Here is a 6,000-nt window from a genome sequence, read left to right on the forward strand (position 1 = left end):
CCGGCTCCGACTTGCAAAACGGAGACGCAGAATCGCTGTGAAGGCTCTCGAAACTCAGAGAAGACTTCCTAAAAGCGTTCTGGCAACGAAGGTCAAAGGAATACCGAACGGAACTCCGATCACTGTACAAGGCAAGGAGGTTAAACCGACATCTCAAAGTCGGGGACCTGGTTATTCTACACGAAAGCCAGCAACCACGCCAGCTCTGGAAGATGGGAGTTGTGAAAACTGTTTTTTAGTAGAGTCGGAAGAGTACGAGTCTGCGAAATCCGACTTCCCACTGGTGCGGTTGTAAAACGACCGATACAGCTTGTGTACGGGCTAGAAAGTGGTTAAATGTGAACTTTGTTCCTTTTTGGGGGGTGGATGAAGAAACCCTTCAGCGGTGCGAGAAGACGAGGATTGAGGGACTGGGCCCAAGCGCGAGCTACATTTTCTATCGGGGATTTTCGTTTGAAAAGGGCAAGTGCGAGTAACGCAGTTACCTGTGATTAAGGTAGTGTTTTTTTCTTGTAGTCATCAGCGCTTCGGCTTGATGGTTTCGACACACGCTACATAAGTAGGAAAATGCTTTTTAGAAGCCTTATAAAGACAAAACAATGACGTCACGAGCTAGCTCTCTTCCATCGCAGCAAGAGATGCGGCTGTTTCCTGCCAATATAGTTTTGATGTAGTTGAAAACAAGCTTCGTTACGGTAAGCATTATGTTGCTGTATATTCATACAACTCGAGAAGAAACATATAATAGAATACGCTAGTACTGGCAGAATTTCTGCCATGCCTTGGCTTATCGGGAGTTTTGCAATAGCACTGACGCACACTAAAAAGTTTTTGTACCCTTAAGAGTGTAAAACGTGTGTTCTAAAGACCCATGACTACACCTCTTCAGCACCTTAAATTTAAGTAGTACATCCTTTTAATAAAAAAAAAAAGAACAGTTCTGCTGCAAAAAATTAACACTCTTTATTTTCAATGTGAATGGTTTGAAAAGTGTGTGCAAAATGGTGTTTCTATGGAAAATGTTTGCGTAAGCATCCGCGTCCAACAGATTTAGGCAAGGTTGTTTTGTCATTGAAGTTCTCTCGCTTTACCAGTGATTTTGACTTGCGAGATACATTCCTTGAGCTTGGTGATATTATTCTTTTTGTAATACATTAACGAAAAACACCGAACATCCGAGGGTGTTCATAAAGTTCATATTACTGGCATGAAGAAAAAACAAAAAAATAGGGCGAAACTTTGTGTTGCTGGACAAGCTCACGTTACTGTGATCTCGGTACGTCCGAAACGTTTCTCTCACCATGCCCAGTGATATCCACATGCCCAATGACTTTTACATGTTGGGGGTCGCCGCCCACTGGGATGTGCGACTGTTCAAGTCCATGCAAAAAAAAATCGCCGAAAAGAGTTTGTAACGAAAATTTTTCAGCTTTGCCAAGCCAACCCTGAGGACTTCTTCTCTACGATCTCCATGAATGAGTATTAGATGTACCATTTTTTTACTTCCATGATGTGCTCATGACAGATTGTGCTCGCAAGGATCTAACAGCCACTAGAAATCTATTACCGTACCTCCTGACTAGGCCACGTGAGGCCGCCGCGCGTTGCGGGAAGCTGACAAAGGAAGTGCCTTGACTCTACCACAACGCACCAGCTCATTCTTCGCAGCACATGGTGACGCATGCTGCTGCTTTAAGTTACGAAATTATACCTCTGCCCCCGTGTTCACCCGCCCTGGCACACAGCGACTTCTGCCGTCTTCCTCCCACGAAGAACCCGCTGCTTGAAAAGTGTATCCAGGGCGATGGCGAGCTGAATGGCGAATGAAAGACTTCCTCAAGATCCAAAATGAGTAGTTAGACATCCAGAGCATGCGCCACGGCTCATCAATCGGTGGGACAAGTGTGTCGGCTATAGTGAGAGGCATATCTGCAGGTGGCCTAACCTCACCACCAACGCTCGTGATGGCAGTTCTGTTTTATCGTGTTAATATTACAAACTTTACGAATGCCCCTCGCACTTGTAACTCTCGTAATTGCGGGCACAGTCACCCCGCGAACGAGTATCTTTCAGATGACGACTATATAAGCGATGGAGCAGTCAACAGGGTAACGATTCCGTTACGGGCTCCACTGCGTCTGTAGTTATAGTCTCATGTGCATGTGACAACTGTAGTTTTGCGCGTTGCTCGTAAACATTGCTGCCAAAAAACAAAACAAAATATCTCTAGGATGCTACTCAGATCACCAGGATGCTATCTCGAGGTCTTTGCCACCATCCGAAAGTGGTTCCTTTAAGCCGCAGTGACACTGGTGGTAATGCACCATACAAAGGCGAGTCCTTAGACACTGTCTGTTTCGCGTTTCCTCCTTGTATATGATGGTCACAATGGTCATACAAAAACTTTCTACAGACGTTTTCAAAGTACATATACAGGGTGTTTTTTAAAGCTTTACAGATTTGTTTAAATAAAAAACATTGAAAGTTTTACTTATGCAGTTTCTGCAGGTGAATTATATGGCTAGGGGGACATTATGTGGGTGGCTAATCTTTGCGATAAGTCAGTTAGTTAATTAAAATTCAATATTTAGCTTTTAATTACTCAAAGTAATAATATTAATAATAATAATTTATTTTTCTTTATTCACAAAGGAGGGAGATAGGGCAAAAAGCTGCATGACTTGCAGCTTGACGAGGCCCTACTCCGTGTCGCAAAGCAGCAGAGACATTTCAAACAGGAGAAGGAAAAAACAAAGTACTACCAGCTTATTCCATCGATTATCTACAAAATAAGTCGTTATCACTGTTTTCCAATAGCATTTCGTGTAGCATACCCTTTAATTTTTTAGTAATGTCAATATTTTCATTTTCGAGCTCGTTTAAAAGCGACGGTATAGTGTATGTTTTAAAGAAGTTAGTCCATAGTTCATGCGGGAAGTAGTAACACACCAGGCCCTCGCTATGTCTAGTTTCATACGCCTGGGTTGTTCTCTCCAAGCCCGACAGCACCGGAAGAAAAAAGTTGTTATTTTGTTTTACTGCTGTATTGTAGACTCCCATTAAACGATAGTTGTACAAATGATTAATTGTCACAGCTTTATGTTTACGAAAAAGCTCCTCAGAAGAATGCAAAAAGGAGCATTTTCAATTATGCGAAATTGTTTCTTCTTTGGTAGCAGTGTTGTTAAGTTTTGTTTCGTTGTGGTTCCCCAAACCAGGTGACAGTACACGTAATGTGTGTAGATCAGAGAGTAATACAAGAGCAACTTCACTCGCGCGGAAAACATAAAACGAATTTGAGGTATTATTCCTATGGATTTGCAAACTTTCCAGTGGATATGCTCAATGTGTTCAGTCCAAGAGAGTGATGCGGTAAAAATGACACCAAGAGGTTTAACAGATTTTGCAATCTCTAAGGGAGATGAATTTATCGTGATTTTAAAGGCAACGATATTTTACGATTGCGTAATCTAAACAGTGCGCATTTAGTTTTGTCTGTGTTTATTTTAAGTCTATTAACTTGCGTTCATAAGTATAGATTTTGAAGAACAACTGCCGCCGTACTTTCGATCTCAGAAGTTGTTTTGACCTTTAATAAGAAGAGTGGCATCATCTGCATATAAAAATAACCTGACGTTTGGTGCGCATTGTTCGATATCATTTATAAATGATATAAACAAAAGCGACCCAAGTACACCCTGCCCTGGGGGACTCCAGTAACAATTCCTTTGGTTGCTGAATTATAATTATTTAGGCTAGCAAACTGCGTACGATATTCCAAATATGATTTCAAAATTTTAAATCCAATTTCTCGAATGCCATAGTGCTCTAACTTTTTAATTAGTATGTCATGATTAATTAAATCAAATGCCTTAGAAAAGTCAACATACACACCTAGAATAAGCTCTTCATCCTCGATAGATTTTAGTATTTCTTCCTTTTGCATTAACAGCGCTGTTTCAGTTGAACGCTTATTCCTAAAACCGTATTGAAAATAGGAGAGTACGTGATGTTTTTCTAGATAACAAGAAAGTCTGTGATGCATTATTTTGTCAAGACCGTTAGAAAAGAATGGTAACAAGGAAATCGGTCTATAATTTTTAAATGTGTTCTTATCGCCGCCTTTGAATATAAGCACAACTTTCGCAACCTGCATAGCGTTTGACATATGGTTCTAATTAGAAACCTACTGAGCGTCATCAAAAACCATTAAATCAACTCTTTTTAGAACGATTTGAAGCTCGTGGGAAACTCGGGGGCACGCCAAGGGTATACGACTAGATCAATACAGGGTGTTCACTTCTAGCGATGTTTTTATCAAATAATGATCAGTGGCGATTGCATCGAATTCATGTAGCTTGTCCTCGCGTTTCTTTGTTCTACTTTGCTGTCCGCTGAGCTGACAGGGCTACGGAACCCGCGTGTTCGTGGGTTCAATCCATCGTTCGCTTTCTATTGTCTGACCCCGCTCTTCAACCGTGAGTATGCGTAAAAAGCGTGATCACGTTAAGCAAGATCCACGATTGACCGTTCGAACCAGCACGCTTTCACCGCCCTGTCAGTTTAGCGGAGATTCGGCCACGAACGAGTCGCTGAGCGAGCGCGTTCGTGGCCGAATGGTTACCGTGCTTGACTGTCGCGAGGAAGGTCTAGGTGCAATACCAGTTAGGGGACTGCCCTTTTATTTATTATTTCAACTTGGCGTTCTCGCAAGTTCGAGAACATTCTCGTCTGATTGAGTTTCGAATGTTCTAGGCTGATGTTCCAGAGGCACACCCGGGTACAAAAGGTGCTCCGCGTGGCGAGCCAGAGTGAGTGTCGCCCCAGCGATTGATACTGCTGTTACGCCGTTGTCGACGCCCGCGACGCTCAATTGTTTTCGTCTGTTTGCTTTTGGTTGTGGGCGCAAGTTCGTCCCATTAAACGTTTAGTTTATTCCAGTTTTTGTTGCCTCATCAATCGTCAATCGTGATAATATCGCGTACATTCACAGCAATAATGGAAGCGTCTTTCCTTCGTGCTCTATACTTCTTTTCCCGGAAATTAGAGCGTCGCTGACGCTTGGAATCGATGGGATAACCAGGCAGCACCCAAGGCGCAACATCGCGATTTTCGTCGTCCTTCTCACGTGTGTCGTTCATTGGTTAATCAAAATATTCAGGGGAACTTCTCCGTGACCTCACCCGTTTAGTTTGGGCTTTCGCGTTAGTATGTCCTCTTGCTTGTGACATTATTATCCTAAAATAACTTATATAAGCGGTTTATATTTTGCTGAGAAAAATTGGTTCGACGTTCAATGGGATTTGTCCTGTGAGCACCTACTGAAGCGTAATATGTACCAGGGCATGCTGTCCTCCAATCTTTAGAGAAAAATGGCGACACTGGCGATGAAAACAAAACGTCCTCCAAGTTTTTTTTTTTTTTTTTTTTTGTGTTTCCCTTACTATCGCGTTCGGCCCAAGATTAGGCACGCCTAAATGTGCAACAGTTTGAGACGTGCATGTTTGTACGACCCAAACAAGTCCTAACATTAAGTTCATTTTCGAGCGCGTCCTGGGCAGCGCAGAAGGTCTATTGTGCGTTCGTGTTAAGGCTGGTCCACGAACTTGCGTTTGTGATCTATTACAAATGAAGAATGGATGCATGTATAAATCAATAGCATGAACCCTTTTATTTAGGCGGCGGCTTGCGCAACGTAGACAAAGCTTTTCTTCAACAACTAATCTCCGAATACAAAAGAAAATTACGGGAACATCATTGGCTAATTGTTAAGGAATGCGTTATCATGACCCTTGGAAACGCAACACGCGTCCTCCTTTGAGAAACAGTAACGCTGATCCCTTCACCTTTTTTCTTATGGCTTTCTCTTTTGCATCCTCTATTTTGTCTGCCTCTTTTTGGCCTCTTTAAAAGGTCAGTGTTAGCTTTTCCCAAAGGGGGACGTGTGCGGCGTCTTCCAAGAGTCATGCTAACAGATTCCCTAAGAATCCGCCAATGGAT

Source organism: Ixodes scapularis, unplaced genomic scaffold (assembly GCF_016920785.2).
Source record: "Ixodes scapularis isolate PalLabHiFi unplaced genomic scaffold, ASM1692078v2 PGA_scaffold4__175_contigs__length_147842914, whole genome shotgun sequence".
Taxonomy (NCBI): Eukaryota; Metazoa; Arthropoda; class Arachnida; order Ixodida; family Ixodidae; genus Ixodes; species Ixodes scapularis.